This window comes from Ambystoma mexicanum, chromosome 7q (assembly GCF_040938575.1).
Source record: "Ambystoma mexicanum isolate Mex_15411 chromosome 7q, UKY_AmexF1_1, whole genome shotgun sequence".
Lineage (NCBI taxonomy): Eukaryota > Metazoa > Chordata > Amphibia > Caudata > Ambystomatidae > Ambystoma > Ambystoma mexicanum.
In genome coordinates, this window is record NC_090941.1 from 592,628,996 (window position 1) to 592,652,560 (window position 23,565).

Here is a 23,565-nt window from a genome sequence, read left to right on the forward strand (position 1 = left end):
TTGTCCTCTCTTTAACCTGTGTGTAAATATGTAACTGTATCAGCGGAATCGATCAAACTATGTAAATTGTGTGTTCGACCTGGCTACGAACCCTAGCCACGGTTCCAAGAATGGTTAACTTACGAGAGGGCTGGCCGATGCAGGACAAAACATATAAAAACCCAAGCATCCTGATGATCGGTCTCTCCCACTTTCAGTGCGAACCTTACGTTGAAGGTTCGCGTGTTAGTCAGAGGGCCGTATAGCTATCCGTATGTCAATTGACTTTGGTAACTTTGTAACTTTGAAATAAAGCGCTTTGTATGTCCTTTGTAACCTGTGTTGGTGTGTTTCCTTCTGGGCTTCCCGGCCTCATATCAATTTCTCTGTTTCCACAGTTGGCGCCCGAATAGGGACCCTCAAGATTGATGCCGGATCATTGAAGGTTGACGCAGAGTATCGAATCGGGATCGGACGGTGTGATTCTGCGGGCCCGACCGATCGAGACGCGATACCTCGGCAGTGCTGCACGATCCGATCCTTGGGCCATAGTCGTGTGGTCTGACACGGCATCTTGACGAGGGTCCAATTCCGAGGCGGGCAGATTTGCCGAAACCACCGAACGCAGGTAAAAATTCGTTAGTTGAAGTCCTTTGTAAACCGTACGGTCCTCCTTAGGTTTGGTCAGGTGCAGTCGTGACCCGGCTCTTAATTTAACCCTGACAATTTGAATTTGGCGTATTGTATCTACAGACACAATTATTGGACCAGGTAACACCAATTCTTTGAGAAATGCCTGGGAAATTGTCTAGCTGCTTTAGGGCTCTGTTCCGCAGCGATCGACAATCTTTGGAATTTAGCCGTCCGGCACCACAGGAGGGGTCGCCGGCGTGTACTATGTACTGTAAGTATGGCATTGGTAGTATTGTATTTAATGACATTTGGCACAGACAGACCAGAAATGCCTCCGAATTTCAGTGGCCAATCAATGGTAGTTTTGAGATCCCCCGTATTGAATACTTAGAATCGATCTTGCTTAAGAAAAAGGCTAGGCCAGCAGCCTTTGATATGTTACAAAATTGGAAAAAGGAAGCACTGCAGCAGCTTAAAAGTAGGGATAAACATGCACGACGTCATAAAACGAATGCCGAAAAGGCATTGTTGTATGACAAGGAAAAACGATTAGAAGAAACCCAGAAAATGGATAGAGCTTTCTCGCTCGGGGTCCAGAAAATTTACCCCTCTAAAGATTTCCATGTTTCCGAGGAGTTTATTGAGAAAATATTGAACGAACGGAGGCCTGATTCTTCAGCGCCACCTCCGTATGCTCCTGTTATGGGCACCTTGCCCGTTCCTGCTATTGTTCCCGTTGCTATTCCTACTCCTCCTGCGCAGCCTACTGCTCCTAGTTCTTTGGTCGTCGCTCCTCTGTCTATTACACTGCCTCTCTCCCCTGCACCCTTGCCAAGCCCACCTACGCTTTCGATTCCGGGGAGTCCCGTGTTCGTTAAAACAGATCCCGGTGCAGGGTCAACAATTATAACTCGTAGTACTGTTCCTGCGGGCAGAAAACAGGAACTATTTGCCTGGGCTAAGCAATGCATGGAAAAAGGTGAACAAACTGATGTATTTTCAACATTATCTAATTTGCACGATTTTCCCGAGAAAAATGTTTTTATTGAAGGACTGGGGATTCACTTAGGGGTAATGTGGGGTAGATTGCAGACTTCGGATCTCCCACAAGGGGTGAGAGATCTGAATGCCTTGGCACTTTCTAGGGACACAGAGCAGAAAGTATATGGACATGTTGACAGATTGTTTGAGTTTAGGAGGGATTTTGAAAGGTTACAAAACGAGGATGATGAGGACGACAGGATGTATGCACAGAAACGGTTCCTTTCGTGCCGAAGTTCAGCACCTGAGGAAGTACGAATTTGTACCAAAGACGCGATTTGATGGATCTCGGATTCATCGATACCGCAGGATGAGGTGTATGACACATATAGTCAATACACGGTAGAGATGCAAAGGAAGGTAATCCAAGTGATGGTACAGCACTTACAGGAGGAATGTATAAGGAAGAAGGTTGGTTGCCCCATAGAGTTATTGGGTATTTGTAAAAGAGCTTTTTCGCCCGACACTTCTACAGCTGCTTTAGCGCTCGATTTGGCCCTATTGCTCAGTAAGCGGTCGGAGGTCCCTATATCTCAGTTGCCTATGAGAGAGGTCCCTCCGACCTTTGTCCCAAAAGTAGAAATCCCCGCCGACGCGGTAGCTGGTACTCCCGCGACGGATATCCCTGCACATTACGTAGCGCAGTTTGTTCACGTCCCGTTCTCCCGACAGGAAGTGAACACGATTAGACAATCAGTCCCTGATATTAGGAAAAACCCGACAGGGTTTTATAAAGAAATAGAATCCGTCTTGCAGTCTTCTGTGTTCACCTTAAGTGACATGGACTTATTGTTTCCGGTGCTTTTGCCAGTTGATGTATGGAAACAGGTACGGACAATAGATGATGTGCCGGGGCTAGGGGATACATGGGTAAATCTGATTAGAATAGACAGAGAACGACTAGCTGGTGAGAAACCACCCCAGGTAATACTTACCTTACCCGATAGAATAGTTGCTAAACTAAAAAATATAATCCCAGAAAAAAGGATTATTTGGGACAAGCTTACGGCCTGCGTCCAAGGGAAAACTGAAGGTACTACTGAATTCTTTAATAGATTTGAACAGGTGTTCTCTGACTTTAGTGGACAGGATTTGGGCACAGAGTCGGGGAAGAGGTTGTTTGTGGACAAATTTGTACGTGGATTGTTGTCCGACATCCAGTCACATATTATGTCCTCAGAGAGCGCTTGGCAGGCAAAATCTCAGTCAGAGGTTTTGCATATGGCTCAGTATTATGAGAATCGGGTTAATAATGAAAAAGAGAAAATCGAAAAAAGGAGGGGTGACTTAAAGACTAAGGTATTGCTACAGCAAATTATCAGAAACCCCAGAGGAGGTACGACACAGACTAGAGGTCAGTACATTCCAAGAGGAAATACTCCTCCAAATTCTATAAATATTAATCAGTGTGCTTATTGCCGCCAGGAAGGTCACTGGCGAGCACAGTGCCCTGCCCTTCGTCAGAGGTCAGGAGGCACATTTAGAGGTATGGGTAGGCGACCAAGGGGCCGCCCCGGAGCAGGGGGCCCTGATAGGGGTCAGCTTCTACAAGATCCCCAGCAACCTTTTTCACGGGAAAATCAGACTCCGAGTATGGACTCGAGAAATATATTTGATCACCCTTCTGCTGCCTATCTTTCTGAAGAACTTCCCTTTGACGAAGTTCTGCCTTACTAGGATTGCCCGAAGCAGCGTTTGGAACCTTTACCTATTCCCGTTATTCAGAAGGGCCCCTATGTTGAATTATTGGTGGGGAATAGGAAACATCAGTTCTTGATCGACACTGGAGCACAAAAGTGCTCCATTGACCATTCTAGGGTTCCAAACATCCCACTGTCAGGGCAAACAAACGTTTCTATAGGGTTCTCTGGTATACCAACTGTTTGTCCGGTTTCTGCGCCGGTATCTGTTTCTATGGGTCCTTTCACAGACCAGTGCCCTTTTCTTCTTACTTCAAACTGCGGAGAAAATTTGCTAGGGTTGAATTTGTTAAAGAAACTGAATGCAGTGATTCATTGTTCCCCTGACGGAATAAGATTAACAGTTTCACCACAGCAACCCTTTTACTCCCAGTATCTGACCCAACCTCTACCTCCCGAGTTTGACATTGTCCCGGAATGTTTGTGGGCAATAGACGACAATGATGTCGGGATATTGCACATCGAGCCTGTTAAGATAGTCTTGAAATATGGGGTTAAGCTACCGTGCATTCCGCAATATAAAATTTCAATTGAAGGTGAGCGTGCTCTGAAATGCATTGTCTCCGATTTTGTACATCGTGGAGTGATCGAAGAAATAACAGGTAGCTTATGTAATAGCCCGATCTTGCCAGTATATAAGAAAGGCAACAATGCAATTCCGTACCGGTTTATAATAGATCTTCGTGCTATTAACCGGGTGGTAGCCCCACAATTTCCAATCGTGCCTGATGTAACAACGATCTTAACAATGATCCCTGCTACGGCTACACACTTTAGTGTCGTAGATTTGAAAAACACCTTCTTTAGTATTCCGATACATGAGGAGAGCAGGTATTTGTTTGCGTTCACCTTGGGGGGACGCTCGTTTACGTTCACAAGGGCACCTCAAGGGTATACTGAAAGTCCTAGTATCTATAGTAGAGCCTTAAAGGAGCAGCTCGACACCCTTGAATTGCCACCTACTTGCACACTGCTGCAATATGTAGACGATTTACTGTTGGCTGCAGACTCTGAGAAAGCTTGTAAGGAAGGCACTATATTGTTGCTTGTTCATCTAGCTGAAAATGGTCACAAGGCTTCGCTTAAAAAATTTCAATATTGTTGCCAGGAGGTTGCCTATTTAGGCTACCTCCTGTCAAAGAATGGGAGAAGATTGACACCTGAACGAATAAAACACATTTCTGGCATGTCTGTCCCAAAAACACAGAAGGAAGTCAGAGCCCTGATAGGGATGGCGTCCTACTGTAGACTGTGGATCCCGAATTTTGCCCTAGTGGTAAAACCGATGTTGGCTTTGACGAAGAAGGGCATTTCTCTGCCACTGCCATGGGAATCGGAACATCAACGATCATTTGAGCTTCTCAAAACCGCGCTATGTTCAGCACCGGTTCTGGGTACACCAAATTACGATAAGGCCTTTGTGTTGTTTGTGCATGAATGTGATGGATGTGCTTTGTCTGTGTTAACACAGGAACATGGAGGGAAGAATAGGCCGTGCGGCTATTATTCCTCCGCCCTCGATCCTGTTGCATGCGCTTTGCCGCGATGTCTGCGCGCTGTTGCAGCTGCCGCTGCGTCTGTAAAGCAGAGTGAGGGGATGGTCCTAAGCCACGATTTAATTCTGATGGTACCTCACTCTGTTGATATTCTATTGAATAAGACTCAAACGCAACACCTTACCTCTGCCCGGTTGACAAGGTACGAATTAGTCCTATTTGCTCCTCATATCCAAATTAAAAGGTGTTGTGTTCTCAATCCGGCTGAACTCTTACCTCTCCCGCAAAATATTGTTTGCGGTGATGAAGGATCACATGACTGCCTGTATGCCACCGAACAAGAAACAAAGGGTAGGATAGACCTCTCAGATACTCCTTTGGAGAATGCGGAAGGGGAGCTGTTTTGTGATGGCTCCTGCTTCAAACTTCCGAATGGCACATCTACTACAGCTGCTTATGCAGTTACCACTTTAGACAAAATTGTTGAAACTAAAAGGATTCCGCATAACTCAGCACAGGCTGCGGAGATTATAGCGTTGACCCGCGCTTGTGAACTCTCCCAAGGGCATAGAGTCAATATTTATACGGATAGCCAGTACGCCTTTGGGGTGGCTCACAACTTCGGAAAACTATGGTCGGAAAGAGGGTTTCTGACCTCACATGGGACCAAGATTCAGCATGGTCCCTTAATAGTACAACTACTTTCAGCACTCTCACTCCCTGAACAATTAGCAATCATGAAATGTGCAGCACATCGCAAGGTCATAGACAATGTGGGAAGAGGAAATGCTTTTGCAGATTTGATAGCTAGACAAACAGCTACAGACCTTAGCACAGACATGTACACCTCGAGGGAAGTGAGAGATGTTTGTATACTAGATGAAGGCATTGGGTCTGTGCGAGATATGCAGACTGATGCCTCAGTTGAAGAGTCTAGGAAGTGGGCTGAAGGCATGGGAAAATTGGATGATGAAGGGTGTTGGGTGGACGCATCCGACGGGAAATGGTTGCTTCCTGATTCTTATGTGTTAGCAATGGTTACAATGGCACACGGTCCAACACATGTGTGTGCCCAGCAAATTACGAAGATATTACAGCAGGTCTGGGTGAATGATAAAATTTTGGAAACTGCAAAGAGATATGTTCAGAGTTGCATGATTTGCCTGCAGCACAATGTGGGTAAAGGGACAGTGACTCCAAGGGGAAGTTTCGGGCCCCCCTCTGTCCCCTTTGAAACCATTCACCTTGATTTTATTGAAATGGAGCGATGTAATAACTTGAAATATGTTCTTGTCATCATTTGTGCTTTTAGCAAATGGGTCGAGGCTTTCCCTGTCAAAGATGCTACCGCCATGACTACCGCAAAGATCCTGGTGAAAGAGTACTTCCCTCGATTTGGGCTCCCGAGGATAATTTGGTCGGATAACGGCCCCCATTTCATCACAGCCGTAATGTTACAAATATGTGTTGCCTTAGGGATTGAGAAACGTTTTCATTCAGCTAGGCACCCTCAAAGTGCGGGGTTGGTAGAGAGACACAACGGTATTTTGAAAAACAAACTTGCAAAAACATGTGCCGACACTAAACTAAAGTGGCCCGACGCTTTACCTATTGTGTTGTTAGCTATGCGCACCACACCCCAGACTAGAACTGGGCTCTCTCCGTTCGAGGTGGTAATGGGAAGACCTGCTAGTATCTGGGGTCTCCCTAAACCTAAAGCCCTGAGGGATGTGGATAATGTATTGCTCATAGATTACTGTAATCAATTGACTAAAAATCTGTATTTCATTTACCACCAGGTGAATGCTGCCTTACCTGTACGGTTTACGGGCCCAGGACACGATATATTTCCCGGTAGCTGGATCCTGGTGAAGGCCTACGAGAGGTCTTCCTGTCTTGCGCCCCGCTGGCGCGGACCCTACCAGGTATTGTTGGTCACCAGGACGGCAGTGCGGGTGGCAGGAAAGAAGAACTGGATACATGCAACACATGTCAAGAAGATCCCTCACCCGACGCCACACGTTACAGAAGAAACAGAACCCCTCGCTGGTGCTACACTCTCTGATCTCGGAGTAGCAGGCAGCGTTGTGAGTGCGTCGGAGAAGTTCTCTGAGGAGCTCGGGGAGCCGTCCATTTTGTCTCCGCACTCCCTTGATCAATCACTTCCGGAAAACCTTGTTTCGAGCTCTGCGACTTCCGTCGCCACTGATACGACGCTCCCCTCAGGGAGCGACGATACTTTGCTTTTGGATTCAACAAACTTGGGTACCATCAGGTACAACCTTCGACAGCGAAAATAAAATTACCGCACGAGTGTCGTGCATCTGGAAGGAAAAAGTGATTGGAGTACTGTTGTCTTTCTTTTTTCGAACAAAGAAAAGGAGGGTTCTGTTGGCTAGGGTTGGGAAGGACTAAGAAATCGCTCGGCCGAAGTGCTGCCAGCAACGAACATTGGGGCCGTCGATCGGGATGACCATGATGCCTGCCGCCTTCACCGCTGCTCCCCGTATTGAACTATTAGATAAGGAGGTGACCAAATCGAACAATGAACAATGTGCCTGGGCCCCGAAAACGTACTGTTGTGTTCTCGTTCTGATTATTGTTATTTTTGCAACTGCTGCTGTGGGACTTTGGTATTTTGAAGAAATTTATCCTTTGAAGCCTCTGTTACCGACCAAAATCGTACCAACTGTTTTGACTCCCTCTGTTCACACTCTGTCCCCTAGGGACTCTCGGCATAGACAGAAATATTATAATAACACTTTGATGATAGTGATGAATGCTACGCATGCTATTTTTAATAAGAGTAATTGTTGGATCTGCACTCACTTACCACAACATGGGAACAAGGGACTGGGATGGTATATACATCCCTTACCTTTAACAACCTCTTGCTATGCCTCTCTTAGAGCACTCTTCTTTGGCCGATGGAATGAAAGCATCTCAGGGAACTTTGATGGGACTAATTTGAATGAATTTGAAAAACGTGAATTGACTCCCCTGGGATGCTCGCTTTTCGCAAATAGAAGTAAACCTAACGTCGCTTCTATTAGGCCGTCTGATAAACTTTCTTTTCCTTTTCAAAATCTAGTTTCTTTTAAGATGGCTCCGATAGGCAATAAGGATGCCATGCCTCCTTCCTATTCTGTGAATCATAGTCCTGATTCAGTTCCTTTCTGTGTACAAAGAAATGGTACTAGGCCAATGGGAGACTTTGAGCCTTGTGTAAACACTGTAAACTTGACAGGGGAAAATAGGCCTTTGTATGTAGGGGGACCCGTTTATTTTGTTTGTGGTAGTTTAGCTTTTCCCTGGTTGCCGAAGGATTGGCAGGGGACTTGTTATTTAGGGATATTGTTACCAGGTGTATTTATAGCCAGTACCTTAGAGGTATCTAAGGCTCGCCCGCGACGGGATAGTGATGGAGACACCCCCGGACAAGTGTTTGGGGATATAGCCAAATCAGTAGTGCCCTTTTGGGGACAAATAGCAAATTCAGAAAACATTAGGGGATTAGCGAGGGTGTTGGAGAAAACGATCAACCGGACCACGGACATACTTTACAATATGACCTTAGAGCAAAAGGCGATAAGATTGGTAGCACTTCAAAATCGAATGGCATTAGATGTCATTTTAGCCGAACAAGGTGGAGTATGTAAATTAGTGGGGTCCGCTTGTTGTGTTTTCGTACCAGATTCTTCGCCAACAATTTTTAAAGCAATTCAGAATTTACACACTCTCAGTTCTGAAGTCCATATCCCTGTAGGAGACTGGAACCTTAGTACTTGGTTTTGGGATTCTTTACGATCTTGGGGGTGGAAGGTGTTTTCTGTCATTTTAGGTATTTTAGGGATTTTGTTAGTTCTTTGCTGTTGTTTTCAATGCCTCCCGAGTATATGTGGAATGATGGGGGGATGTTGTGCTCAGGTAATGAGCGCGATAGGGCATAGGATATACACCCCGAAGACAGCATCTAAAGAGTTCATGTTGCAAGACGTTCTTATGAACAACTTTATGGCTATTGACATTTCGGACAATGATGCGGAACCTATGGATGATAATGCCATCAGTTATTTTCGAAAGTATTAGGAAATGATGTATTAGCACTTGGCATAGGCCAAAAGGAGGGTCTGTGGAAATCGATATAATATTGTGACCCTAATCGCATTGTTTAAATGTATGTTGGCCTACGCCAAGCTGTCTAAAGAATACCATGTACATAGGTTCCGCGGCAAGGTCTTGACCTTAATGTATTGTGTAAGCCGCCATCTTGGATTTAGCCGCCATTTTAGGTACTCTTGCAGTGTGGAAGTCACCCTGAATCACAAAATGGAGGCCGAAAGACATTTTGTGTAAGACTTCGGCCATGGTGACCTCCGCACACGTGAATAAGTAATATGTCCGCAGGCCATTTGTTAGGGTCACAAACTAAGACCTTGTCCTCTCTTTAACCTGTGTGTAAATATGTAACTGTATCAGCGGAATCGATCAAACTATGTAAATTGTGTGTTCGACCTGGCTACGAACCCTAGCCATGGTTCCAAGAATGGTTAACTTACGAGAGGGCTGGCCGATGCAGGACAAAACATATAAAAACCCAAGCATCCTGATGATCGGTCTCTCCCACTTTCAGTGCGAACCTTACGTTGAAGGTTCGCGTGTTAGTCAGAGGGCCGTATAGCTATCCGTATGTCAATTGACTTTGGTAACTTTGTAACTTTGAAATAAAGCGCTTTGTATGTCCTTTGTAACCTGTGTTGGTGTGTTTCCTTCTGGGCTTCCCGGCCTCATATCAATTTCTCTGTTTCCACAAAGATAGGGGTGGCTTTTTTCCGATGTCACTACAGCACCACTGCAATTCAAAGCAAAATAAAGTGGTCATCACTGGAAGGTTTTGAATTCATCTTAATCTCTGGCATTTCTCTGGCTGAAATTCCAAACCTTCCTGTCATCACCTCTTTTGTTTTGCCTAAGTCACCCTGAGTGGGATACATATGCCTAGACGTGGGTCCCGTGCCTGCTGGGCATAGAGACCCAAGTTACTCCTCACTGATGAGGCCCAACAAGGCCGTAACTTGTTTGGGGATGCTTGTTGTCTCGTGCAGAAGGCACGATCCCAAGCAGTTCAGGCTGGACTACCCCTTTTGGGGTAGGACCAAGCCTGATTTGCATATGGTCTTTCCCCTTTTGTAATGGCTTGGCCGGTCGAAGAACGATGGTCTGGAAGATTGCCTAGAGAAATACTTGAGGTTAGGATACATTCCAAACCTTCCAGCCATCACCTCTTTTGTTTTGCAGGGGAAGAAACAGACATACAATATATGTAGCCAAGCCCCCTGCCTTCCTGCTGCACTTCCTCATGCATTGTGGCCATCTCCTCTTCTCCTGTGCTTCTTCCTGGTCTGTCTCACTGCCTTCCCAATGCTCGTCCTCACATCCCTGTCTGTGCTACACTATTACTCCATATATGAGATCTGGCGCCCTCCTGCAGGTGATTCACCCTCTGCTTCCTCACATGTGCACGCCCATGCTTTCCACCTTGCTCTACCTTCGAACACCTTGGGTCAGCACACACCACATGCATTCATGCCTATGCTGGTTCTTTCCTTGCCACAATTGCCTCTGAACACAGCCAGCAGGAGATTCATATTTTCCGACCTGGTCTTCCACTGATGAATGCCATTTTGTACTTGATAAACCTGCCGTTTTTTTTAGGGGTCCCCTTTATTTCTTTCCATACTGATATCCTGTTTGAAGATGACACGGTGGCAGCAAAGCCTGTAAACGGACACCCTAAAACTGCAATCAATTATGTTGTTTGTCACGTTGCAAACCTGATTTTTGCCCCCATTAATGTGCTTCTCAATGAGGCTGAATACATATTTTTTTTTATTTTTCCTTTCTTGTCTCAGAGAGGCTATTTCATCTAGCCTGCTTGGTTCCAATTGCCAGAACCAGTAACCATTTCATGGTCAACAGCTTACCTTCGCTCCTCAAGTCAGAGTTGCAGAAGCCTCAAGCCCTCCTTTCCTCTGGGTGAGGAAAGCTTCAAGGGCACTAGACGTTTTTGCCATTAACAACAACATCCATCAGACTAGACTTGAGGATCCCATCCAGCAGCGATTAAGTAACTGTAGAAGCATTGTTAATGGAGGCAGGAAACAGATGTTGCAATATGAATTTTTTCGAAAACCAGATGCAAAAATGAAGAACATAGGCAAAATGATGGTTTGGAAGTTCAAAACATCAACCTATAAAGAAAGACATGCTGCAAATCAGGGCAAACATATACGATTGGTAAATAAACCTGCCACACAAAAGAGGGAAGTACTTACCTTCCACCAGGGATGACAGCTCTTACTGTGCAACACAATGCCACCAACAGCAATACTGCATCCCCCATGCCACATACTTAGAGCCCGAACCACAGTATCCAAGCCCTCATGCCAAAGCAAAATGCAGTAATTCCACCCCTGATGCCAATAGTCACTATTTATTTATTCACTTATTGGATATATGTAAGGCGTCTATACAACAAATGGTGCTTCAAGGCGCCACAAAACAAAAAGTGTTGGGGGGCAAGGTAGAAAGATACACAAACGGTCCTACCAGGCCTTGTAACATTCAGATAATGCAAGTGCAGGACAAGAAGTGTGAGGGGGTAGAGGGTGCCGGTCTGTGCACAAACAAGTGCTAAGGTGGAAGCGAAAAGGGTAAAGAGGCGAGGTGCAAGTGCTAAAGGGATGCCAGTGGGCAAAAGTGCCATTGAATGCAGGTAAGTGCAGGGAAGGGGGGACTGGACGGGGACGCCTGGAGCCCTGTAGCAGTCAGAGGGAACCAGGCAGCCAATCAATGAGACAGAATAAGGTGTTAGCAAGGGAGGTGGAGAGTGAAGGAGGAGGAGAAAAGGAGAGTCTTCAAAAGCTTCTGGAATTTAAGGAAATCTGGCTCAAGCCTGAGAGGGGCAGGAAGACCTTTGCGGAGGGAAGCTCCTGCACACAAGAGAAATCTAGCCCCCAATCTTTTCTTAGAGAACCGTTTGATTTGCAGAAAGTTGGAGCTAGCAGACTCTAGGGGGGAGGTATTTAGGGAGATAGAGTTGGATGTAGTGTGGTCCCAGACCTCAGAAAGCCTTTTGGATGATGCAGCAGGTGTTGAATTTGATTATTACAGCCCCCTGGAGCCGGTGGAGGGATATTAGGGCTGGAGAGATTTAGTCTCTGGGCTTGAGGACAAGAATAAGTCGTGCAGTCCTATTCTGGATTAGTTGAATGGGACAGAGGGAGTAAGAAGGAAGATTGATGAAGAGTCTGTTACGGTAATCAAGCCTAGAGAGTACCACAGCACTGGAGACATTGAGTTTCTGGGGGAAGGTGAGAAAAGGGAGAATACCTATGAGGAGGTATAGCTGATAGTGGGCCTTCTTGGCAAGGTCTGCGATATGAAGAGAGAAGAAGAGAGAGGAGTCAAAGATGACACCAAGGCTTTTTACCTCACAAAGGGTGAGGGCATTGTACCCATAGAGTGTGGCCAGAGGGAGGGAGTGAAGGTGGTAGCTGGGATCCCAATGAAACAGATCTTAGTCTTACTGGCATTAAGGCAGAGATCATTGGCAGCACACCATGACTGAATAGCAGTCATACAGTCGAGGATGAAGAGGAAGAAAGCTTGAAGGAGAGCTGCATGTTGTCTGCATAACACTAGAAGTGAGGAGAGAAGGAAGACATGTAGTGGGCCAAAGGGGTAAGGTAGATGTTGAAAAGCCATGGTGAGAGGATAGAGTCTTGAGGGACACTGCAGATGGAATGTGTGATAAGGGAGAGAAAAGGGCCAAGTTGAACCTGGGAAGGTCAGTTGGAGAGGAAGGAGGTCAACCAATCCAGTGCCAGGCATGTGATGCCCAGGGTGTCATGGAGCCAATTTGTCAAGATTGCATGATTGACCATGTCAAATGCAGACGACAGATTGTGGGATGGATTGGCCCACTTTTGCTCGGCTATGCTGCATCACTCTGTTATGGTGGTGCCAGAAACAGCAAAATGGCCGCAAAACCCTTGTGCACACCAAGAACCCTGAAAATTGTGCTTTTCAATGCACAGAAAGATGGCTGCCCTATCTGCCATGCATGTTGTCAGTGGTGGAACATAGCTCTCACTACTGAAATGTGTCACTGGGCTCCACAACAATTGAAAGTGGAGTACGGAAGGAAAAAGCAGTGCTTTGCTAAATGAAACTCCAAAGATTGCTTTAAATCACCTTTTCTTTGCTGCTGAAACTTCAGAATGCTGGTACATAACATCTTCCAAATATTCAAAATTCTCGCTGGGTGCTACAATTCACTTAGTTTAAGGAATCACTTTGAACTTACAAGGTCCTGAAAGGCTAAGAGCAAAAAGAGATCTACACAGCAAAAGTGGCCTGTCTGAGGATCTGTCGAAAAAAAACATCTCTGTGCAGCAGAGGGCTACCTGTGATGACAGCTGTTAGGGTCCTTCCTGATTAAACTTTAAAATGTTATAAACTGAAAGTCAAATGTTTGCAATATAAGAGGCCTTTTACTGATAGTAACCCATATTATAGTTGTTTTTGATCCCATAGGTTTAAAATCTTGAATGAGAATTCTATCTTTTATTTGATGCAACAAGTTTGTTTTGTGCTAAAGTAAAGCCAAAAGAATTTAAAAATTAAATTAAGCCTGGCTGGGGGATGTAATTCTATCCAGGGGGAGGGCTTTCCTCTCAGCAGATGCTGGCTGAACTGTGCTAATTTCAGGCTTGGCCAGACCCTTGTCTCCGGCCCAGGACTAAACAATGGACATCCTCCAACCCAGGATTTTGAAGGCGTGAAAGGTCGTAAAACTGCTGCAGCCCAGGAAACTCCAGGCTGACAGAAGAAAATTCCAAAGGAGGGGGCTACCACATGCTTCAAGGAGTGACAAATACTGACCATTTGGTGTCAACGGAATATGTAATGGACATTTTTAGAAGGTGTATAACTTATTATCAGAAGGGGTGCAGAATCTGAAAATGGCAGACTAATTAATCTAATTTTTTAGCACTATCATTGAAAACTTAGTACAACCGTGTCACTGATTCTGAACAGGTCTGGCAATAAATATGGGTTTATGGGGACTGTATTTCTGCTAGAATTATGAAATTTTATACACACATTCCCATGGTAAACGTGCATATTTGTGGAAATTTACAGAAGTATTGGAACATGTTCTCATTACAAAATTGACAAAATTCAGCAGAAAGTCAAAACAAAGTCTCAGAACTGGGGATTTTGATGAGCAGATACTCCATAAAATTTGCAATTTGTGCATGTCATTTTTATAGATGTGGCACATGTATAAATATGTATTTTGGCAAAATTAGATTTTGTGTTCCAGTGGCTAGGGGTGTATTCTCAGCATCATTACATTATTCCATAAAGATGACACTCTGTTTCTCTCCTCCTATCAAGGCAGAGAGCAGACTCTGACCGAATCCCCTTTCACAGGGGCAAGCTTAGCTAAGCCCGCCCAATACTGCCATTTTGTGATGTCATCTGGGATAATATATAGGGACAGCTGACTACACATAGGGACTTCTGCAACTTGTCTATCTCCTGACTGCTGGCGCAGCGCTCTGCTGCTGAAATCTACATCTTCCTTGTTCCAGACTCCAGAAACTTGGCAATGCAAAGGCCTATGCATAGCTGAACCATTCTCAGCTAGGCCTCAAATTCTAGAAAATAATCCCAAAAGCCTAGGAGAAGCATCATAATTCAGCCGGGTGTGTTGTTAATGCTTGCCTGCTTAATTGAAATATCCTCAGAACGAAGAAGGGCCGATCCCGTGCAGTCCTGTGCCGTGCTGTGACCATAGAGCCTTGCTGACCCTGTCCAGTCCGATGTGCCCATCTGTCCATCCCTGATAGATCCGATTCAATGGTCCAGAATTCTGATGGTCCAAAATCTTAAATCCATTAGTTTTGTGAGTATTAGTGGGAAGCTAGAAACTGTTGATTACTGTGCATTATCTTGTCCCCTCCTAACCTCTGACTTATCCTTACTTCCATAATCAGTAACATTGTATAAATCCATAGTGAAACCTTATTCTGTCTATCTGTAAAAGCATCCTTTTCCTAGTCATTTTGTCAACTTTGATCTATTAATTTCATTTGAGTGACCAGTCTAGCGCTCCAAGTTGGACATCGAGGAACCAGATTGAGTCGCGAATCACTCCTGACTCTTACGTTGTGCCGTCCTGGTGGCTTAGTTTGGATGATCTAGTCCATAGTCAATATTTTTCCGATTTTAAAACTAAAGCCTCTGTCCAAATCTGCGCCTATATTTTGAAAAACGCCTCTCACTAAAACCTCTATAACTGCCTCAGGTTTTGTGATAGAAGCGAAATTTCAACTCCTACTTGTACCTAACCTCCATAGCTATAGAATGCAAACAGTGCGATTCTCCCATTATCGCGAATATCGCGCACGGAAAAATTTGCCACAATTTTCCAGTCTAAGAAATGTTTACATGTTGGAAATAGCTTTAAACTGCTTCCGACTTGGACCTTAGGATTTCAAATGTTTTCTGCTGACTGAATCACTGCTGTGATTGTTTGCACCTATTCAAAGTGGCTCCCATAAGAATATACAACAATTTAAGGATTTTTGACCAAATTTGGTGTTTTTGCTCAGACAATTCTAAAGACAATTTTGAAAGCCAGCCTGACAGCTGAAAAGTCAATTCCGTTTTTCTCTTGTGTTTTCTGGGGGAAAGTGGGACAGGTATTCTGTTTGATTTCTGCTATTTCTGAATACCTGTTCTCGCCTCCCATCTCTTTACATTGCCTTTTGGGGGTTGAGGGGTGTTGCACGGGGACTTCTAACCATAGTTTTATCTGATCTGAAACCAACACAAACTGATTATTTTCTGTGCTGCATTTGTTTTGCTCATTACTTATTCATAGTGTATTAAAGATATCATTCAGTGTTCTGTTACCCCATTGATTGTTGTTTACCTATTAAAATATACTCTAATTAAATTTTAAATACATAAATAAATATTACCTTTGCAAACTAGCCTGATTCCTAGTTCAGTGTGACCGGGGTGGCTCCAGTAGAAGGGTGTGATATGAGTGGTATATCGTTCAGAATATTGAATTTATAGACAAAAATAAATAAGGGTTTCAGTTGTGCACTATATGCTGGGCTTTGACTTGGGTGTGTGCTGGATTGAAATCACTTACAAGAGCCAGGAGGATAAGAACGCAACTATGATTGTAGAACATTTGTGTATAAAGCTGAGGAAATAAAATCTTTGATATCAGACAGGATATATCTTTGGAGTAAACACATGAAGCTGTAAAACACGAGTCAAAGGGTCAATATCATGTTCAATGACATAATGCAGAATGAAGAAAAAGGAATGGCTTTTTTGCTTCATGGAGCATATTAGTTGGAGAGAAACTGGGTATTAGTCCCTAGACCCCAGGGAAAATACAGAGATCAGACACAATTGCAACATGGCATACACCACTACTACACTTCAGAGTAATTTAATCTGAAGAGAGGAGGTGTGGTAAGTAGGAAGAATCAGTGGTCCCAAGCATGTGTGATCTTGTGCACAATTCAGAGTGATATAGAAGTTGCCTCCTACACCGCATTGAACTCTGCATGCAAAAGCATGCCAAACGTGGGACCTGATGAAGAGGAAAGGGGATAGTGGAAAATAGTCCCTTAGTAAAGGCAAGGGAAGGTGCTCAGTGGATTTCAAATAAGGGATAATAGAAGAGATATTCAACTGTTGTTCTAACTTCACTTCTCTGATTCTTGCCCGGCAACAACTGTGGAGTTCTGAATGCAAAGCCAGAGACTAGTATGGGCACAATTCCTTGGTAATCATCATTAGATAATTATAGTGATGGAGCGTCAGTGGGAAAAGCCTGGTTGAGCCATTCAGCTATAAGGGTTTTCTCACATTTTCGCAGGTTTCCTAAAGAAATAAATTGTCGAAAACACCAAACTCTCCACTGACTCAGGAAAAATGCACACAAGTCTCTCCTTCTTTGGGGAAAAGACCCCCACCCCGTGGGTGTTGGAAAGGCTTGTGGCTGCCTCCGACCCCCAAGAAAAACACAGCTTCAGACCAGGACAAGATTGGTATAACTCTGTGAAGCTTTTGGTCTGGCTCCTCCGGTTCCATGATAAACATTTGCTTTATACAGTGTGAGGAGTCAGACACAAGGCAAGAAATTCATAATTCATGCAGCACCCCTCTAAGTATGGCTCACACTTCACTCTAATGGAGGTGTTTGGCAGTGCCTCCACCTATCACCAGAGAGAAGGGGGGGGGGGGGATTCTGTAATGGTTGGGTATTACCATCCTTAAGAACATTGGACCTTCACAGGGCAATCCGTACTGACAGTTTCAATACGCTGGCTCTTAATGCCATACAACGCACTTCATAAGTCTACCTCCTGACAGAAATGGGCTGCACGTTCTTACCATGCATGCATGACATGTGCACTGGACATTGTGCATTCCTGATGTCTTAATAATTCAGCAATTCAATACATGCAACAGCTTGAATCCACATTCTAGAAACAAATCTGTTACTCACACACCCATTAGGATTCAAACATCCCTGGAGACTGACAGGCAGCTACGGAGAAGAGGAAGAATACACTGTCAATTTCAAATGAACCAACAGTATACGTTTAGTTGTGGGTTACTGGAGTGGATTCATTAAATATCCATAACACTTTGTCCAGCAGTGAAGCTACTCTGGCAACATGTGAAACGTATATGAGGAGTAATACGCTTAGAGAAAAACGTAGAAGAAAAGGGCATTGAAGAGGCAATCATTCTCAACTGGAAAAATATGAGATATGAGTCATACTGAGGGACTATACAAAACAAACTGGCAATCACAGAGTTTTCAACCTAAATGTGCCAAATGCAAAAAGAGGCAAAGTACTTACTCCTGCATATAAACCAACGGCACTGCATATGGTGAGAAAGAATGCTACCCCTGGAATTGTAACTTAAATGGAGAGGGCAGTACCAGCTGTCCCCATACAGCAATCTGCAGGTGGAACGCCGTCTTCCAGCAGAATCTCACAACATGTGCAGATTAATACAGACAGCTACAGTTATCTCACAATGAAAAGAACACCTCTATCACCACGAACATCTGTTTTATGTCTGAATTTAGGATATCAATAATTCTGCCTAACCTCTGAGTGATGTTTATTGAACAATAATTTAAAGCAATTAAAGAAAGCTATTCAAATTAAGCAATCAGGAAAATGTGGAGTGGAAGATAGCTTCTCTTTATCGGATTCCAAAATATAAATGTAGACTAACATTCCATGGTGATATGTATGATAATGCGGCAATAAGAAGAAGATTGCAAAACCCTGAAATATAAATGCTCCTAAAATTGGAAATTGACACTCGTTCATCTTGCCAAAGAATTGTTTTATTCAGTTTAATGGAACAATTCAATGAGAATGATACTATATTATTATTATTACTATTATTATTATTATTATTATTATTCAAACTCGTTTCTGGACGCAACCAAGCGCTTTACAATCATAGGGGGAAGAACACAGTGAGGGAAGAAGAGAAACAAAAACCGGGGAACTAACAGGGTGGGATTGCAATTTGTAGCATGTGGGCAAGACAGTGGGGATCAGATCACTGACTCTCAAGTAGGGTGGTGAGTGGAGTGTGTGTTGACCTACATGCTAAGGAGGAGTCATGTTTTGAAGAGGAAGGTCTTGAGCTCTTTCCTGAGCTGTAGAAGGGATTTGCCAATCTGATGTTGTTCCAGAGTCTTGGAGCGTAGACAGAGATGGACGGTTTTCTGGTTCTTTTCTTCCTGCAATGTCGTAATTCAAGTCTGTACATTTCCTTACTTCTGGTGGACCGCAGGCCTCTGGATCTGCTGAGCTTCTCAGGGAGGTAGCTTTTGGACTTCAGGATAACAGCCTTGTAGGTAATGTAACAGGATTTGAAGATGATACAGGCTTGCAGTGGGAGCCAGTGCAGTTTGATAAAGGTCGGGTGATGAGGTTGAAAATGCATAGTTCTTTATAATGGGGTTTGACGCTGGACAGGGCTTCATTGATATGGTAAAACTATTTCATAATCATCCCATAGCCCTACTCTGATATGGTGGTTTTCTCTTGACAAAAACTGACATTGGCAAGACTGGTAGAACTGGATGTCAACAATTCTCCCTACTGCTTTAGCATTCAAGCTACTGGCCTCAGTCATACCAAGGGACTATGCTTTAAAGTCCATGAGACATTGATGGTTCAAATTGAAGTTGCTTGATACTGATGATGCCCACACTTGCCAACCTTCAGTTGCATATTTAGAATGTTAGGATATTGTTCTCCATATTCTCCTGAGAACCAAAAACTGGTGGAAAATTCGACCAGTTTTCAAGAAACATGCACAGCTATCCTCCTACATGGCCCATTATAATAGATCATACCATCTCCAATATTTAGGATTTAAGATAGATACGAAAAAGGGCAAGGCAGTGTGTGGCAAAACAATATTCTGCCTATATTTGAAAGAACAAAGACAGATGTACAACAATGGTACAAGTTACAGCGGTTCCTTTGTGTCAGAGTGAAGACAGTATAAAAGGATCCCAATGGAAACATTTTAATAGGTCTGAATTTGCATCCTTTTAACCAATCACTACAGGAAAAGCAAAATCACGCTTGAAAAAGAAGAGCTGTACATTATCCAGACCACCAGAGCGGAGTAACAGTCAATACTCACTCGACTACTGATTTCTTAGCAGCAGGCACATACTCATGTCAACAAAGGGGAGTATTCCAAAAAGAGAAGCTGATGAAAATAGAATTCTAAGTTTGATAAGTTCAAGTAATTTCATATATATTTCAGGATAATTCTTCCTTTCTCGCACACAGAACCATCAATGGAAGAAATAAAGAAGTAGGATTGGAATGATAAGACAAACATACACACCCTTTGCATGGAAGAGGTTAAAAGAGGAGTGTGACACATATTGTAATAATTCCTCAGACTTTACCGAAGGATATTGATGCTTGCAACAACACATTTCTACAGTTACAAGAATCCAAGGATGCACATTTTAAAGCTGTATGTTATGGTGTAATAGGGGATAACAAAGTGTGAAATGTGGAATTGTGCGAATCCCACACAAGAGATCTTTCAAATCATTGATGGTTTTTCCCAAAATTGCTGCTGTTCCAATCAAGAACACAATAGTAGGACAAAGGTCAGCTGACAAAAAAGGGACTTGCATCCTCCATCAACAACTCAAAAGATTCTAACATACCAAATATCCTCATTAGCACCAATTTTGAACAATTTCAATATAGCCAATGAAGATAAACCAATGCATTGATCCAAATGGAACAGCGCGATCATATGAACATTGAGCGATGTGACATTGGCAAACCAGATGGGATTATCTTATGTTATTGTGCCTATTGGTTAATTAAAGCTTATACACACACATGTTACATTGTACATATATCAGATTCCATATACATCATTATTACAATACAATTTAAAATCTATTATATAAATACATAAATTGGAACACAATAACATCATTACATCATTAATTGATTAATTAATTAATCAGTCAGCCTCTAAAAGTAATCCTCAAACAACTTTTATTAAGAAATTCCATATATAATGCACCACACCAATGTATACCTGAGATTGTGCAGCATATGTAGCAGTCCAGAATTGGTTGGAGGCTATAGTGACTAAGTTACTCACCAAATTAGAATATCCCCTAATATAGAGACTACTTAAATTAGGACACATGGTGAGTTAATGTCTCACACTTTCAACCTCTCTCTCACAATAAGGACACTTTCTCATTTCATACGGAATAGATTTCCATCCTTCAGAATACTCTTTACAAGGGAGTATATTAAAACGTAGTAGCATCATAAATCTTTTTAAATCAGAGTTTCCATATTTTGAAAAGTATTCACATGGTTTTCCCAATTTAAAACCTAGCATAATATAAGATGCATATCTTTTTTTAGAGCTTAAATAATCCAAGGAATTGATCATGTCCCATTCAACAGCTTTTTCTTTCATTAGCAAATTAAAACATGGATTCTCATTGTAACAATTAGAGGTATCTAAATTAATATTTAAAAGAAAATCGCCAGCATTTGATTGTAGGTTATTCATAAGAGGGTTTGAGCATCTAGAACGAGTAGCATTAGCTATAATACCATAAAGACTCCCTTGATCAGTTGTTCACATTATGCCATTATATAACTTAAAACAGTACATTTTCCTGAAGCTGAACAACAAAACAATTCCCAGCTCACACCTAATTGCGTCTATCGGAACTGCACCAAGTAGCTTAAGAACCAGTCTCCATAGCCTCCCTTCAACCTTATCAAGCCATGTAACATATTTGTCTTCCAATTCCCCCAGAGCATACAGAGCCCCAGGGGTGATATTGCATTTGCATATTTCAATAAACCCGTCAATAGAATAGCTGCCCCTAATTGCAAGATATCTTGTAATAACATTCCATCTGCTAGTCATCCTACCAGACCTAATTTCATTATATAGCAAAATAGAGGGGTGATTGGCAACAGGCATACCCAGGTATGGGTAGACACCAACAACCTCCAAGCTTTCTTTATTCATCCTCCATGTGTAAGTTTTTCTTTTTTTCCTAGATTGAGCTCCTATCATCATCACCTTAGTCTTTTTCAAAATTGATAACAAGGTCCTCATTAATCGCATAGTTACACAAAGCATCAAATAGTCTTTGTAGGCCAATTGGAGTCCTGTCAATAATCACCATGCCATTCACGTATGTTAGCCACTTTAAGAACAACATCGCCAATTTTTGGAGGACAACTATCGATAGTGGAGAAGCTGGCATTCATGTCTGCCAAAAACAGGTTAGACAGAGCTGGGGCAATCACACAATCCTGTTTTAAACCCTTGTTTGAATGTACATGAGTAGTAAGAGATCGACTTTTATTAATACAGATAGTAAACAAGGTGGCTGTGTTCATCGCCTTAATAAAATGTAACACCAAAGGACAAATGCCCCAGCTCTGTAGCTTCTGACAGAGTTTTCCTCGATTCACACAATCGGAGGCCCCACTATAGTTTATGAAACACAAATATAGACTTTCCCAGTGCTTTTGTTGATATCCGAGATTAAATAATTGATGGTAAACATGTTATTAAGAGTGCTATAACCAGACCTAAAACCAGCTTGCTGATATTGGATAATATTATACTCTTTTATCCATTTGTTAATAAGTTTCAGAAAAAGTGAACTAAATATTTTACAACACATATCTGACATGGCAAGTAATCTATAGTTGGAGGGCAAGAATCAAGATCCTCTTTAATGAATACGGATTAAAATTGATGTTCTCCATCTCACTGGCATTTCACCATTTTCCCTATCAACGTAAATAGCTTAATCAGCAATGTATCCCACTTCATGGGATTATGTTTAATCACAGCATTAGCAAGTCTATCAGGGCCAAAGGCCCTCGATGATTTTAAGCTAGTGATCACCTTTACACTTTCCTCTAATTCAAATGGCAGGGGTCTGACAAAATCCCCTGTTGCAGCAAGCATGGCTTCAATTTCTAAGTTATTGTCAAAATATTAGCCACAAATATAGCCTACCCATTCTTCTGCACTAATGCCATTAACCTCCTTAAAATCATTATCATTTCCATATTGTCGATAGAGATGCAAACTTGTTTAGAATCTTTAGTTTTAAATATTCTGAAAATCATTTTCCAGTTCGCATGATTAGAATCACATTTATAGTAACGCAACCAATTCCTATAATGCGCACAGAGATTAGCCACCAAACACTTTTTTCTCCAATTCACTCAGTGAATCAGTTTGATTAATCATACACATATTTTTTCCCAGCTATTTTTTCATATTATGAAAAATAATATCATAATTAGTATCCAACTTTTTTTTCCTGAGTGTTACATAATCTGACATTTAGGTAGAGTCTTGAGAATAATCTCCAACATTTGACATATATCAGTGATATTCATAGAAGTAAAGCCATGGTATACCAAACCAATGCCTGGAACTACTTCTCAAGCCTATCAATATTCTGATCCGACCACATTATCCTGTTACCTCATGCATTTACCAGGAGGCTCATTTTCTTAAACCTTTGAAGAGGATTCATTATACCACTTCGATTAAACTTCAGGATTATATGGTCACTTAAGCTAGTAGATATGTGGACCAGGTCTGTCATAATGTAACATACCCTCTCACTTAAAAAGACATAGTCCACTCTAGACAATACATTGCCATTAGGCCATGTATCCCAACTACCCTCATGATTCGATTTTCTGGGATTAAGACATTTCAGACCAACATTTATAAAAATCCCAAGCCATCGCATACCATTCCTAAATGGAACAGGATTATTAGAACTTTTAATTAAAGCAGGGGCTTGAGACGCAACAAATGCTCCACAAGTTTCCATCCATTCCTCCATCACAATGTCAGCCAAATGGCAGTACACATTAAAATCTCCCACTACCATCAAATACGATTTTTGTGACTCCCCAATCCATCCTTCCATGGTATCCTTTACTAATTTCAATATGGACTCAAAATGTGTTTCCCCAGGAGGAGAATATACATTAATAAGAAGTAACTCCCCAAAATTA